The sequence below is a fragment of the Bombina bombina genome, chromosome 3 (assembly GCF_027579735.1).
Source record: "Bombina bombina isolate aBomBom1 chromosome 3, aBomBom1.pri, whole genome shotgun sequence".
Classification (NCBI taxonomy): Eukaryota; Metazoa; Chordata; class Amphibia; order Anura; family Bombinatoridae; genus Bombina; species Bombina bombina.
The window spans coordinates 839,057,018-839,073,208 of record NC_069501.1 but is presented as its reverse complement, the minus strand read 5'-3'; positions in this window follow the sequence as shown (position 1 = coordinate 839,073,208).

Below are 16,191 nucleotides of genomic sequence, written 5' to 3'. Positions count from 1 at the left end.
AACATACAAAAGAAATTTTAAGGCATACCATAGGAAATCAACAAAATTGAAACAAAATGTCCCAAATGAAACAAAATTTCCACAAATCTTGTGTTAGTTATGGTGAAATTTTTTATACAAAAAAGCAGCATCTGAGTTCATCCTGAAAATGTACTGTTATTGGAGAAACAGCTGACAGACTCGAGGTAAAAGCGTCCTCCTGTGTCAGCACTTATAAACCATGAGTATAAGAAATTGACATCTGACTTTTCCCAAATTGCGGCAATAAGGATATAGAAAAACATATACAACCTCTTCCAAGAGTTAGGATAGGTCTCAGGCAGCTCAGACCGGGTTCCGGTTTCTTTAGGCACCGACCTGAGGTATACCATATGAAGTGAGCCAGGACTTGGCATCCGGCTTTTGTCTCACCCAGATCACTCGTTCCGTTTCTTGACACATTCGTTTGTGCAATTCAAACTTCGAGACTTTATGTTGGGTAGATCCACTTTCAATCACCTCTGCCGACCTTAGCTAGAATCCAAGTGTTATTGATCAACACCAATCCGGATACTTGTTTGCTGCCGCTAAAACTTTCAAATGACTGTGTCGATGCGCGTTTCGCCCCACAATGCTTTGCGTCAGGGCCTCGTCAGGACTGTCAGTCACAGGTGAACTCTCCTTTCATTTAAATCTCCTACAGGTATTAGGTAAGCCAATAGGGCGTATATGCTCCAGCCAATAGGAAGGTTTACTTGACAACACCATTGTTTAGATTTCTTTGCTTTTATATGCCAAACCACAAACATTGCTATTATCCTAATTTATACCTAGTATGACAGACCAAAATAAAAGGAGACTAACAAACACTATTAAAGGGACCAAATTATGCAGAGCCTTCTATGAATCTATTTTAATTTCAAACACCCCTAATGCGATAGAATTTGCATAAATTATTTACGGATGTTGAAAATAAAAATCAAGATGAACATTTCTTTCTTCATATTTGTGCTTAGGCTTTTTAGGGAATGATAGAAATGTGAATACAAAAGGAATTATCTTACAAGTTATGTATTATTACTTGATCGGACTACCTAGGTTGATTTCTCATATTATTTCTGTTTTTAGCCCAGGAAAGACCTAAATTCAATTCTTTCATTTAAGCCAAAAGGGGATACTGTTTTTAGAACATAAGTCCACCTGGCCTCTTTTTTAAGAAGACATATATTGTTGTCCCCTCCTCTGCCACTTGTCAGTCCTTGATCAATGCCAACAAATTTTAAAGATATAGTACTGCTATTGTGTGCATCTTTGAAATGTCTTGCAACACTAGTATCTCTTTCAAAGAGTATGTCATCTCTATGCTCCTGTACCCTGTCCTTGAACATCCGTTTTGTTTTACCTACGTAGAACAGGGGACAGGAGCATTGTAAGAGATATAACACTCCTACTGTGTTGCAATTTGAAAAACACCTTATTTCAAAGTTATTATTGGTATTGGCCGAAAAAGTTTTACACTTTAACATATAGGGACAATACACACAATGTCCACATGGGAAACTGCCTTTAACTTGTTGGTATTTGGTTAGCCAGCTTGTTGTGGGTTCTGACCTTACAAATCTGCTTTTAACCAACTTCTCTTTTAAGTTAGGAGATTTTTTTGCGGTCAAAAGGGGTCTTTGACCCACTTTTTCAGCTATTTTTTCATCAAATGACAACAAATGCCAGTGTCGAGTCAAAATGTCTCTCAAAGCCTGCCATTGGCAATTAAATGTTGTAATAAATCTTGTATTATCATCTGTAGTGGTCTTGACTTTATTTGAATAAAGGAGATCGTTTCTATTTAGTTTCCTTACTTTGTTAAGGGTAAATTTTATTAGTTTATTCGAATATCCTCTTTCAATGAATTTTTCACACATTATTTGAGTATGATGCTCAAATTTTGTTTTTGAAGAACAATTTCTCTTCAGTCTCAGCAGTTGTCCAAAGGGAATGCCTCTTTTGAGTGATTCCGGGTGGCTACTGGAAGCTTCTAATAAGCTATTTGTTGCTGTGGTCTTTCGATAATTTTCAGTAGTTATTTTATTACCTTCTTTTTTGATACAGATATCCAGGAAAGGTAATTCTTTCATGCTGAATACATGCGTCAACAGAATGTTCCGATCATTTCTATTTAATGAGTCAATAAATTCTACCAGACAGGCCAGGGGGCCATCCCAAAACATAAGGATGTCGTCCACATATCTAAGCCATAGGGATACATGGGAACCGAACACCTCCCCAAATTTTTCAAAGATGTCAAGCTCCCATGCCCCCAAGTGTAGGCATGCGTATGTGGGTGCACATACGGCTCCCATTGCTGTCCCCCTGACCTGTCTATAAATTGAGCCATCAAATTCAAATACGTTGTTTTCTAATATAAATCTTAGCAACTTAATAACAAAATCAGTATGTTTGTTACTCTCTGAGCCTCTAGATCTCAAAAAGTGTTCACTTGCACCAATCCCCACCTCATGAGGTATTGAGGAATAGAGACTTTCTACGTCAAGTGACACAAGAATAGTGTCAGTTGAAACAGATATGTCATCAATTTTCCGAAGGAGATCTGGGGTGTCCTTAACATAAGAGGGCAGTGATAATAGGAACGGTCTTAAAAAGAAATCTACATATTGTCCGATGTGTTCACTGATGCCTCCTATTCCCGATACTATTGGTCTCCCCGGTGGGTGAGACTTATTTTTATGAATTTTCGGGATAGTATAAAAGGTAGGCATCACTGGACACACCGGATTTAAGAATTTAAACTCCTAAAATTTGTTGGCATTGATCAAGGACTGACAAGTGGCAGAGGAGGGGACAACAATATATGTCTTCTTAAAAAAGAGGCCAGGTGGACTTATGTTCTAAAAACAGTATCCCCTTTTGGCTTAAATGAAAGAATTGAATTTAGGTCTTTCCTGGGCTAAAAACAGAAATAATATGAGAAATCAACCTAGGTAGTCCGATCAAGTAATAATAAATAACTTTTAAGATAATTCCTTTTGTATTCACATTTCTATCATTCCCTAAAAAGCCTAAGCACAAATATGAAGAAAGAAATGTTCATCTTGATTTTTATTTTCAACATCCGTAAATAATTTATGCAAATTCTATCGCATTAGGGGTGTTTGAAATTAAAATAGATTCATAGAAGGCTCTGCATAATTTGGTCCCTTTAATAGTGTTTGTTAGTCTCCTTTTATTTTGGTCTGTCATACTAGGTATAAATTAGGATAATAGCAATGTTTGTGGTTTGGCATATAAAAGCAAAGAAATCTAAACAATGGTGTTGTCAAGTAAACCTTCCTATTGGCTGGAGCATATACGCCCTATTGGCTTACCTAATACCTGTAGGAGATTTAAATGAAAGGAGAGTTCACCTGTGACTGACAGTCCTGACGAGGCCCTGACGGAAAGCATTTTGGGGCGAAACGCGCGTCGACACAGTCATTTGAAAGTTTTAGCGGCAGCAAACAAGTATCCGGATTGGTGTTGATCAATAACACTTGGATTCTAGCTAAGGTCGGCAGAGGTGATTGAAAGTGGATCTACCCAACATAAAGTCTCGAAGTTTGAATTGCACAAACGAATGTGTCAAGAAACGGAACGAGTGATCTGGGTGAGACAAAAGCCGGATGCCAAGTCCTGGCTCACTTCATATGGTATACCTCAGGTCGGTGCCTAAAGAAACCGGAACCCGGTCTGAGCTGCCTGAGACCTATCCTAACTCTTGGAAGAGGTTGTATATGTTTTTTCTATATCCTTATTGCCGCAATTTGGGAAAAGTCAGATGTCAATTTCTTATACTCATGGTTTATATGTGCTGACACAGGAGGACGCTTTTACCTCGAGTCTGTCAGCTGTTTCTCCAATAACAGTACATTTTCAGGATGAACTCAGATGCTGCTTTTTTGTATAAAAAATTTCACCATAACTAACACAAGATTTGTGGAAATTTTGTTTCATTTGGGACATTTTGTTTCAATTTTGTTTGATTTCCTATGGTATGCCTTAAAATTTCTTTTGTATGTTTACTTTAGCATTCGTCTGTGATAGTCATTCATGAATTTAGTACCCATGAGTTTAGGTTTTGCTATACGTTCCACTGCAGTGGCATATTAAGGTTTAGGTTAAACATGTGTAAATAAATGCGTAACACTTTAATTGGACCATCTGTGTGTGAGCCTTTGTTTTGATACTTTGTTTCAGCTTGTCTCTACATATTAGATTTGAGAAGTTAATACTGAGTGCTGCAATCCCCTACTTTCAACACAGCATCTCATATAGCTCTGCGGTGTGCAAGATGTATTTACTTATATAAATATATTTGAACTTAATAAAATATTTGGGGTCTGCACCAGGACCTGGTTTATCTAGCACTATCCAGGTTTATATTTTATCAGGCAATTTATCCCATAGTTGCAATATGGGAGCCTGACTGTAATTTTCTCTCCCTATTAACTCTAATTAATCTATATATATATATATATATATATATATATATATATATATATATATATATATATATATATATATATATATATGATTAATTTTATAGTTCATTTGTATACATTGTAAAAAAATAATTGTAAACATGTATGTTCATTATTTTGTCGTAGGTGTCAGTGGTTATCCCTGTAGGCCCTGGCTCTTGACACCTGTACCAGTGCCTCATACACACTCAGAAATTCAATTTAATGAGTCTCACAGGTCAACAAGGAGTGCAACTGAGTGGACATTTGGGGTTCTAAAAATGAGACTCAGAGTTTTGACCTGAAATATTCACCAGAAAACTGTAATGATATCATTCTCGTGTCATGCATTCTGCACAATATTGCTATATCTCAAGGTAATCTAGAGGAGGTGTGTCTGGAGAATTTCCCTGAAGATGTGTATGTCCTTCAAGAGATTATAAGAACACATACTACTAGAGCAGGAGTAGAAAATCATATGGATTTTTTACATGTAAGTGTCTGTTTTAAAAACCTTGATAATAAGATTATTTTTTTTTCATATTATCTAAACAATATTATTAATTTTATTTTATTTTTAATCTATTACATGATAATTTTCAAGTGGATCATATTCCAAATGACTTGGATAGAGAGACTGCCTGTAATCTTATTGTACTTGTATTTTTCTTAGGCCTAGATTTGGAGTTCGGCGGTAAAAGGGCTGTTAACGCTCCGCGGGCTTTTTTCTGGCCGCACCATAAAATTAACTCTGGTATCGAGAGTTCAAACAAATGCTGCGTTAGGCTCCAAAAAAGGAGCGTAGAGCATTTTTACCGCAAATGCAACTCTCGATACCAGAGTTGCTTACGGACGCGGCCGGCCTCAAAAACGTGCTCGTGCACGATTCTCCCATAGGAAACAATGGGACTGTTTGAGCTGAAAAAAAAACCTAACACCTGCAAAAAAGCAGCGTTCAGCTCCTAACGCAGCCCCATTGTTTCCTATGGGGAAACACTTCCTACGTCTGCACCTAACACTCTAACATGTACCCCGAGTCTAAACACCCCTAGCCTTACACTTATTAACCCCTAATCTGCCGCCCCCGCTATCGCTGACCCCTGCATTACACTTTTAACCCCTAATCTGCCGCTCCGTAAAACGCCGCCACCTACGTTATCCCTATGTACCCCTAATCTGCTGCCCTAACATCGCCGACCCCTATGTTATATTTATTAACCCCTAATCTGCCCCCCACAACGTCGCCGACACCTACCTACACTTATTAACCCCTAATCTGCCGAGCGGACCTGAGCGCTACTATAATAAAGTTATTAACCCCTAATCCGCCTCACTAACCCTATCATAAATAGTATTAACCCCTAATCTGCCCTCCCTAACATCGCCGACACCTACCTTCAATTATTAACCCCTAATCTGCCGACCGGAGCTCACCGCTATTCTAATAAATGTATTAACCCCTAAAGCTAAGTCTAACCCTAACACTAACACCCCCCTAAGTTAAATATAATTTTTATCTAACGAAATAAATTAACTCTTATTAAATAACTTATTCCTATTTAAAGCTAAATACTTACCTGTAAAATAAATCCTAATATAGCTACAATATAAATTATAATTATATTATAGCTATTTTAGGATTAATATTTATTTTACAGGCAACTTTGTAATTATTTTAACCAGGTACAATAGCTATTAAATAGTTAAGAACTATTTAATAGTTACCTAGTTAAAATAATAACAAATTTACCTGTAAAATAAATCCTAACCTAAGTTATAATTAAACCTAACACTACCCTATCAATAAAATAATTAAATAAACTACCTACAGTTACCTACAATTAACCTAACACTACACTATCAATAAATTAATTAAACACAATTCCTACAAATAAATACAATTAAATAAACTAGCTAAAGTACAAAAAATAAAAAAGAACTAAGTTACAGAAAATAAAAAAATATTTACAAACATAAGAAAAATATTACAACAATTTTAAACTAATTACACCTACTCTAAGCTCCCTAATAAAATAACAAAGCCCCCCAAAATAAAAAATTCCCTACCCTATTCTAAATTAAAAAAGTTACAAGCTCTTTTACCTTACCAGCCCTGAACAGGGCCCTTTGCGGGGCATGCCCCAAGAATTTCAGCTCTTTTGCCTGTAAAAAAAAACATACAATACCCCCCCCCCCAACATTACAACCCACCACCCACATACCCCTAATCTAACCCAAACCCCCGTTAAATAAACCTAACACTAATCCCCTGAAGATCTTCCTACCTTGTCTTCACCATCCAGGTATCACCGATCCGTCCTGGCTCCAAGATCTTCATCCAACCCAAGCGGGGGTTGGCGATCCATAATCCGGTGCTCCAAAGTCTTCCTCCTATCCGGCAAGAAGAGGACATCCGGACCGGCAAACATCTTCTCCAAGCGGCATCTTCGATCTTCTTCCATCCGGTGCGGAGCGGGTCCATCTTGAAGCAGGCGACGCGGATCCATCCTCTTCTTCCGATGTCTCCCGACTAATGACGGTTCCTTTAAGGGACGTCATCCAAGATGGCGTCCCTCGAATTCCGATTGGCTGATAGGATTCTATCAGCCAATCGGAATTAAGGTAGGAATTTTCTGATTGGCTGATGGAATCAGCCAATCAGAATCAAGTTCAATCCGATTGGCTGATCCAATCAGCCAATCAGATTGGGCTCGCATTCTATTGGCTGTTCCGATCAGCCAATAGAATGCGAGCTCAGTCTGATTGGCTGATTGGAAGAAGAGGATGGATCCGCGTTGCCTGCTTCAAGATGGACCCGCTCCGCACCGGATGGAAGAAGATCGAAGATGCCGCTTGGAGAAGATGTTTGCCGGTCCGGATGTCCTCTTCTTGCCGGATAGGAGGAAGACTTTGGAGCACCGGATTATGGATCGCCAACCCCCGCTTGGGTTGGATGAAGATCTTGGAGCCAGGACGGATCGGTGATACCTGGATGGTGAAGACAAGGTAGGAAGATCTTCAGGGGATTAGTGTTAGGTTTATTTAAGGGGGGTTTGGGTTAGATTAGGGGTATGTGGGTGGTGGGTTGTAATGTTGGGGGGGGGGGTATTGTATGTTTTTTTTTACAGGCAAAAGAGCTGAAATTCTTGGGGCATGCCCCGCAAAGGGCCCTGTTCAGGGCTGGTAAGGTAAAAGAGCTTGTAACTTTTTTAATTTAGAATAGGGTAGGGAATTTTTTATTTTGGGGGCTTTGTTATTTTATTAGGGGGCTTAGAGTAGGTGTAATTAGTTTAAAATTGTTGTAATATTTTTCTTATGTTTGTAAATATTTTTTTATTTTCTGTAACTTAGTTCTTTTTTATTTTTTGTACTTTAGCTAGTTTATTTAATTGTATTTATTTGTAGGAATTGTGTTTAATTAATTTATTGATAGTGTAGTGTTAGGTTAATTGTAGGTAACTGTAGGTAGTTTATTTAATTATTTTATTGATAGGGTAGTGTTAGGTTTAATTATAACTTAGGTTAGGATTTATTTTACAGGTAAATTTGTTATTATTTTAACTAGGTAACTATTAAATAGTTCTTAACTATTTAATAGCTATTGTACCTGGTTAAAATAATTACAAAGTTGCCTGTAAAATAAATATTAATCCTAAAATAGCTATAATATAATTATAATTTATATTGTAGCTATATTAGGATTTATTTTACAGGTAAGTATTTAGCTTTAAATAGGAATAAGTTATTTAATAAGAGTTAATTTATTTCGTTAGATAAAAATTATATTTAACTTAGGGGGGCGTTAGTGTTAGGGTTAGACTTAGCTTTAGGGGTTAATACATTTATTAGAATAGCGGTGAGCTCCGGTCGGCAGATTAGGGGTTAATAATTGAAGGTAGGTGTCGGCGATGTTAGGGAGGGCAGATTAGGGGTTAATACTATTTATTATAGGGTTAGTGAGGCGGATTAGGGGTTAATAACTTTATTATAGTAGCGCTCAGGTCCGCTCGGCAGATTAGGGGTTAATAAGTGTAGGCAGGTGTCGGCGACGTTGAGGGGGGCAGATTAGGGGTTAATAAATATAATATAGGGGTCGGCGGTGTTAGGGGTAGCAGATTAAGGGTACATAGGGATAACGTAGGTGGCGGCGATTTGCGGTCGGAAGATTAGGGGTTAATTATTTTAAGTAGCTTGCGGCGACGTTGTGGGGGGCAAGTTAGGGGTTAAGAAATATAATATAGGGGTCGGCGGGGTTAGGGGCAGCAGATTAGGGGTACATAAGTATAACGTAGGTGGCGGTCGGCAGATTAGGGGTTAAAAATTTTAATCGAGTGGCGGCGGTGTGGGGGGACCTCGGTTTAGGGGTACATAGGTAGTTTATGGGTGTTAGTGTACTTTAGGGTACAGTAGTTAAGAGCTTTATAAACCGGCGTTAGCCAGAAATCTCTTGACTCCTGCTATTTTCAGGCGGCTGGAATCTTGTCGTTAGAGCTCTAACGCTCACTGCAGAAACGACTCTAAATACCGGCGTTAGGAAGATCCCATTGAAAAGATAGGCTACGCAAATGGCGTAGGGGGATCTGCGGTATGGAAAAGTCGCGGCTGAAAAGTGAGCGTTAGACCCTTTAATCACTGACTCCAAATACCGGCGGGCGCCCAAAACCAGCGTTAGGAGCCTCTAACGCTGGTTTTGACGGCTACCGCCGAACTCCAAATCTAGGCCTTAGTGTTTTAATATAAATATAAATATATATATATGTATATGTGTACAAATGTGTGTGTATATATATATATATATATATATATATATAAAAAAAAGAAAACAAGAAGTATACCTTATCAAGCAACACCATATTAAGCCTTAATAAAAACAGTTTATAAGAACTACCAGAGTCTCAAGAACACACAATCTTTGGAAATCTCCCTATGCGAGCACAGGATGTTTACTATCAATACCGGAGATTAGTGAGCGGTGCATATGAGTGACATGGGGTGAAATCACTAATTTATCAAGAATACAGGTAACACTAAGGAAATGCTGAATGAGAAGCGCAGTGTGTTTTCTACCTGTCTGACACGGAGGAAGTCACTGTATGAGAAGCGTCAGTGTCATTCCCCTGTTGAACTGTATTATTTGTCCCATTGGCATATGTTCAGCTTGCTTTATTGTTGGAGTGAGTGGTTAGTATGAACTGAAGGGGTGAGTGTTAATTTCTATGCCACCTACAGTGTTAATGTGTTAGCCCGCTTGAACCAATTTTACCTTGCCACATAGGGAGCGAAGGTATTCACCAGGAGGACCCAGCCTGTTTGGCTTTTTGTATTTACAACTGTTGTCCATATTCAAGGACTTATAGTTTGGAATTCTCCTACTATTAATCAGTGGACTTACTGGCCATTTATATTATTGGGGATCCCTGTTTTTTCTCTTGGGTAATGAATAATTTTGCATATGCTATTTACCTTAGACCATTAATGATGTGGTTTTGTTTTTCTTTTTCTTGCACACTGTTTAACAGTATAATACATTAGTGTATTATATAGCTAGCATCCATGATTGTGTGTTCTTGAGACTCTGGTAGTTCTTATAAACTTTTTTAATAAGACTTAATATGGGGTTGCTGGATACGATCGGGTTGATTGACACCTCCCTGCTGGCGGCCGATTGGCCAAGAGTAAGCAGGGGGCAGCGTTGCACCAGCAGCTCTTGAGAGCTGCTGGTGCAATGTTAAATGCGGAGAGCGTATTGCTCTCCGCATTTAGCGAGGTCTTGCGGACCTGATCCGCACTGTCGGATCAGGTCTACAAGACCTTTGATAAATAGAGGCCATAGTATATATATTATGTAGGTTTTATTTGCCTGACTTGTTTCTTTTTTGAAACTGCCTTTATATTATATTGCATATAAAAAATCTGGTATTTTCTTTTATATATATATATATATATATATATATATATATATATATATATATATATATATATATATATATATATATATATATGTTTGTTAAATTTACTTTAATGTCTATTTTTGCTGTAATTGAAAACATTGTTCACCTGATTAGCAAATATGTTTTTCAGAAAAAATTATGCTTAGCAGTATATGCAGGGTTGAGTTTAAATAATTTCATGTCAAGGTTCTTCAGGGGTTAATTTTGTCATGTAATTGATGTTTTCCTATTGGATGTTAAATTCTATTTAATGAGCATACCTACCCCCTGTTTTCTATCAGTGAACAAGTGCCCTAGAGGCATGAAATGCGTATGATGTCGCAGGGGGTTTTTGGTTCCCTGTGTTTTCTTTTGCTGTAATTTTTTTATTGGGCTGTCGTCCACCTTCATGTTTGTAAGCATTGTACAGAATAAAGAATCATCTTTTACCCATCTTGGTGTGCAGAAGACTTTCTTGTTTCCCTATATATATCTGTATATATATATATATATATGCATGAATAAGGACCATGTAGGTCCGAAACGTCGCCTTTTTATGGTTGTTGTACCTCAATAAAAGAATTTTTCACCTCTAAGAAGTAAGACTGTGCTGTGGTGCTGTTACACTTTGCATATATGGACTATATATATATATATATATATATATATTTATATTTATATTTGTTAATAAAAATATATCATTTTGTTCCATTACTTAAATGTCTAGGTGTTTTTGAATTTTTTAAGAATGACTAATTTCGGAAAAAAAATATTTTTTATTAAATATATTAAAATGTTATTAAACATAAAAAATATCAACATATAACAACAGAACTATTAATCCAAACAACAACAAATATTAAAACTGAAAGTGCAAAAATATATGTATTTTTTTTATAATTTCTTATTCTTGATTTATCCTATTCATAAACGCTATTTTTTTTACTATAATATTCCTTTGGAACATTAGCCTGGTCTTTAAGTATTGCTTTTCTTTATTTTTCTAATTCTATCATTTGTTTAAAAAAAAAAAAATTTTGTTCATTGCAAAAAGACAATGCCATATCAGTTAGTCTTTCAATTTCATTTGCTTTTCATTTCATTTGCTCGTTCAGGTTGAGCTTGTTGTGGTCGTCCAGCATCCTCATTTTTTTCCTCTAAGTTCGATTCCATAATGGGTATTTGAGGTGTATGAAGGTCAGGTGGAGTAATTCCCTCTATTTGTGTGTCATCCTCATCCTCCTGACAAACAGTGTCCTCCACAAGGGGTTCCAAATTAATTTCAATTTCTTCTATGATTGTAAATAACATCAATTAGTATCAATGGATTTGTTTTTTTTTGTTTTTTTAAATGTGAAAATACTTACCATTGAATAATGCAATTGATGAATCCTGCATTGTCTGCAGTAATCCTCGTACACCTGTAAACATAGATATATTGATATTATTAAATATACACTAAAAAATGTAAAGTAAGTTTAAACATACTAATTTATTTACAAATAAATGACAACAACAAAAAAGAAAAAAAAAATCAGAATTTATTTATTTGCCTACTTTAATTCCGATTGGCTGATAGAATCCTATCAGCCAATCGGAATTTGAGGGACGCCATCTTGGATGACATAATTTAAAGGAACCTTCATTCTGCAGTAGGACATCGGAAGAAGAGGATGGCTCCACGTCGGCTGGATAGAAGATGGCTCCACTCCGGAAGGATGAAGATAGAAGATGCCGCCTGGATAAAGATGTCTGCCAGTCCAGATGTCCTCTTCTGCCCGGATAGGATGAAGACTTCTGCCGGTCCGGTTGTCCTCTTCTGAGCCATCGGTGCACGGCTGGGTGAACACGACTCAAGGTAGGGTGATCTTCATGGGGGTATTGTTAGGTTTTTTAAGGGGGGATCGGGTGGGTTTTAGAGTAGGGGTGTGTGAGTGGTGGGTTTTAATGTTGGGGGGGTCTTGTATTTTTTTTACAGGTAAAAGAGCTGATTACTTTGGGGCAATGCCCCGCAAAAAGCCCTTTTAAGGGGGTAAAAGAGCTGATTACTTTTGTAATTTAGTATAGGGTAGGGAATTTTATTATTTTGGTGGGCTTTTTTATTTTATTAGGGGGCTTAGATTAGGTGTAATTATATTAAAATTCTTGTAATATGTTTTTATTTTCAGTAATTTAGTGTTTTTGTACTATAGTTTAGTTTATTTAATTGTATTTGAGTTTAGATTATTGTAGTTAATTTATTTAATTAATTTATTGATAGTGTAGTGTTAGGTGCATTTGTAACTTAGGTTAGGATTTATTTTACAGGTAATTTTGTAATTATTTTAACTAGGTAGCTATTAAATAGTTATTAACTATTTAATAGCTATTGTACCTAGTTAAAATAAATACAAAGTTGCCTGTAAAATAAATATACATCCTAAAATAGCTACAATGTAACTATTAGTTATATTGTAGCTATATTAGGGTTTATTTTATAGGTAAGTATTTAGTTTTAAATAGGATTAATTTATTTAATTATAGTAATTTTATTTAGATTTATTTAAATTATATTTAAGTTAGAGGGGTGTTAGGGTTAGACTTAGATTTAGGGTTTTATAACTTATTATAGTAGCGGCGATGTTAGGGGCGGGAGATTAGGGGTTAATAATTGTAGGTAGGTGGCGGCGACATTGGGGGGGCAGATTAGGGGTTAATACAATTTATTATAGTGTTTGCTAGGCGGGAGTGCGGCGGTTTAGGGGTTAATACATTTATTATAGTGGCAGCGATGTCCGGTCGGCAGATTAGGGGTTAATAGTTGTAGGTAGGTGGCAGTGACTTTGGGGGGGGGCAGATTAGGGATTAATAAATATAATATAGGTGTCAGTGATGTTAGGGGCAGCAGATTAGGGGTTCATAGGGATAATGTAAGTGGCGGCGGTGTCCGGAGCGGCAGATTAGGGGTTAATAGTATAATGCAGGTGGCGACTATGTCGGGGGGGCAGATTAGGGGTTAATAAGTGTAAGATTAGGGTTGACAGAAAAATTTGGACCACACAAAGTGATAGTGTGTCCAAAGAATGAGGTGCGCATGTTTTAATCTGCTCCCTATGGGATGAAGATAAATAAACCAAATAGGTAATATACTGGATCTTAATATGGTATAATCATATAATATGATAAAAATAATAATAATAATAGTTCCCTTGCATATAATATAATATACGCCCTTGCAAATATATACCAAAACAACAACAAGTGTAGAGTATAAGATAATAATTATATATACTTAAATACAGTCCTTGAAACAAGTGGTATGAAGATGTCCATTAGTACCAGTGATGTCACAATGCAAAAATCTTCCAATATGTGAAAATCAAAGGGGACCCAAGTGGACAGCTGCTCTCTCCACAAAAATGATAACAATAACCCTCGTCCTAGAAAAGACAAAGAAGAGGCGCTCTGGTGCAGATAATCCTAAGGTATGTGAGAACAACAAAAATAATTGCGAACTCAGTACTCACAAGTGTATTTGCACATGCAGTGCAATAATTGGCAAGCCAAAGCTTCAGAGCCGCTCGGCTGACTCGCTCAGGACCAGTCAGCTGCATGTAGCAGTCGCGTTCCTATAAGTGGAGGTATGGACCTGTAATACAAAGGAAGAAATATGCCCTTGGTGCAGAGTACCCCGATCACTGCCAGACACAAAACAGATAGCTGTGAACCTATACTCACAAGCAGAGTTGCACAACCAGTGCAATATCAGGCAAGCCGAATCTTTAAGAGCCATTCAGCTGACTCCCTTTGAGCAACACAGCTGTTCTCCAGGAAGCCGAATGATTATTCCAGGATTGACAACTGCTGCTCTTATAGGCAAACTGCTTCTGAGAGAGTCAAACACTCCTGCTATTCCAGTTTGAATTAGCGAACAAAAAGGCTAATGATTGTTATACCCAAAAGCATTTAGGTAGAGAATAATATCTCAGAGCAAGGTAGAACAGGTACTGGTTCTGCAACTCCGCTTGTGATTATAGGTTCACCGCTATCTGTTGTGTGTCCGGCAGTGATCGGGGTACTCTGCACCAAGGGTGTATTTCTTCCTTTGTATTAAAGGTCCATACCTCCACTTATTGGAACGTGACCGCTACACGCAGCTGACCGGTCCTGAATTAGTCAGCCGAGCGGCTCTGAAGCTTCGGCTTGCCAATTATTGCACTGCATGTGCAAATACACTTGTGAGTACTGAGTTCGCAATTATTTTTGTTGTTCTCACATACCTTAGGATTATTTGCACCAGAGCGCCTCTTCTTTGTTTTTTTTAGGATGAGGGTTATTAAGATTAGGGGTGTTTAGACTCGGGGTTCATGTTAGGGTGTTAGGTGAAATCTTAGAATGTGTTTCCCCATAGGAAACAATGGGGCTGCGTTAGGAGCTGAACGCTGCTTTTTTGCAGGTGTTAGGTTTTTTTTCAGCCAGCTCAGCCCCATTGTATCCTATGGGGAATTTTTTTTCCAGCTTACTGCTACCGTAAGCAACGCTGGTATTGAGGTTAGAAGTGGAGCTAAATTTTGCTCAATGCTCACTTTTCTGAGGTTAACGCAGCCATTCAGAAAACTCGTAATACTAGCGTTGTTTAAAGTAAGCGCAAAAAAAAGGAGCGTTAGCCCCGCAAGTTTTTACCAACAAAACTCGTAATCTAGCCGATTGTATGACTTGATTGTAAACTTTAGAGAAATTACATGCTATATTTAACTATTAAAAACATTTTATTTTATTTGAGTATCCGTTTCTATAGAGCTTCTGATCTATATTTGATTTCCAAAATGAACTTTACTAATACTGGAACATTTGTTTACAACATAAAATTATTGTTTACTTTTAGAACATATATATACTTACTGACACTTTCTTCTCTAGATGGGATATCACGTGATATGCATGGTTGTGACTCCTGTTAATTTGATTCTGACTCGAAAGGTTTGTCCTCCTGGGCATGTTTTAAATCATGTTCTAACGCCTCTCCATGTTGTCCTATTATATACATAAGAAATAAACAATTTAGTACTATCAGATCAAATAAATAATATATTTACCTCTAAAATCCATAGTATCTGATGGAACATCAAGGCCCACCACGACAGCATCACCCATCCTGGCATACAGCATCTGCTCATAATCAATAAGTACTGCCCTATATGCAGGGCCTCCACCCATTCCTTTAGATGACTGTTTTTCTAGGCATACTTTTTTCTTGATATTTTTCCTAATATCTATCACCCTCTTATGACAGGCCCTAAAGTCTTTAGGAAAAATCCCTTCTGCTTACACAGCATGACTTATTTGTTCCTAGATGCCTTTCTTTTGTTTAGGGTTAATCGATCGAGCATTATATCCAATTATATCTTCATAATGTTCTATGACAGCTTCAACCATTATACAGTTTTGATGATGTATAAACATCACACTTTTTTCACTTTTGGTCTTTCCTGATAGTCTGGAGGCCAGCTCAATATTGATAATATAAATGGCACAAAAAAAGAATATATGCTTTGTTCAAAGTTAAAATAACGTTATAAATGACTATATTAATCACAACATCCGTTCTAGAGAAATCTAGAAATGGGGCATTAAAAACTGTATGCATAGATTAACCAAATAATTTCAATATAATGACTATCTCAAATTTGATTGGATAATCCTTTTTAACTCTTTTATTATTGGTAGAAGAGTCTTTATTTCTAAATTACTATTACTATACTGAATTTTAATACATCAATGATAGTTAACAT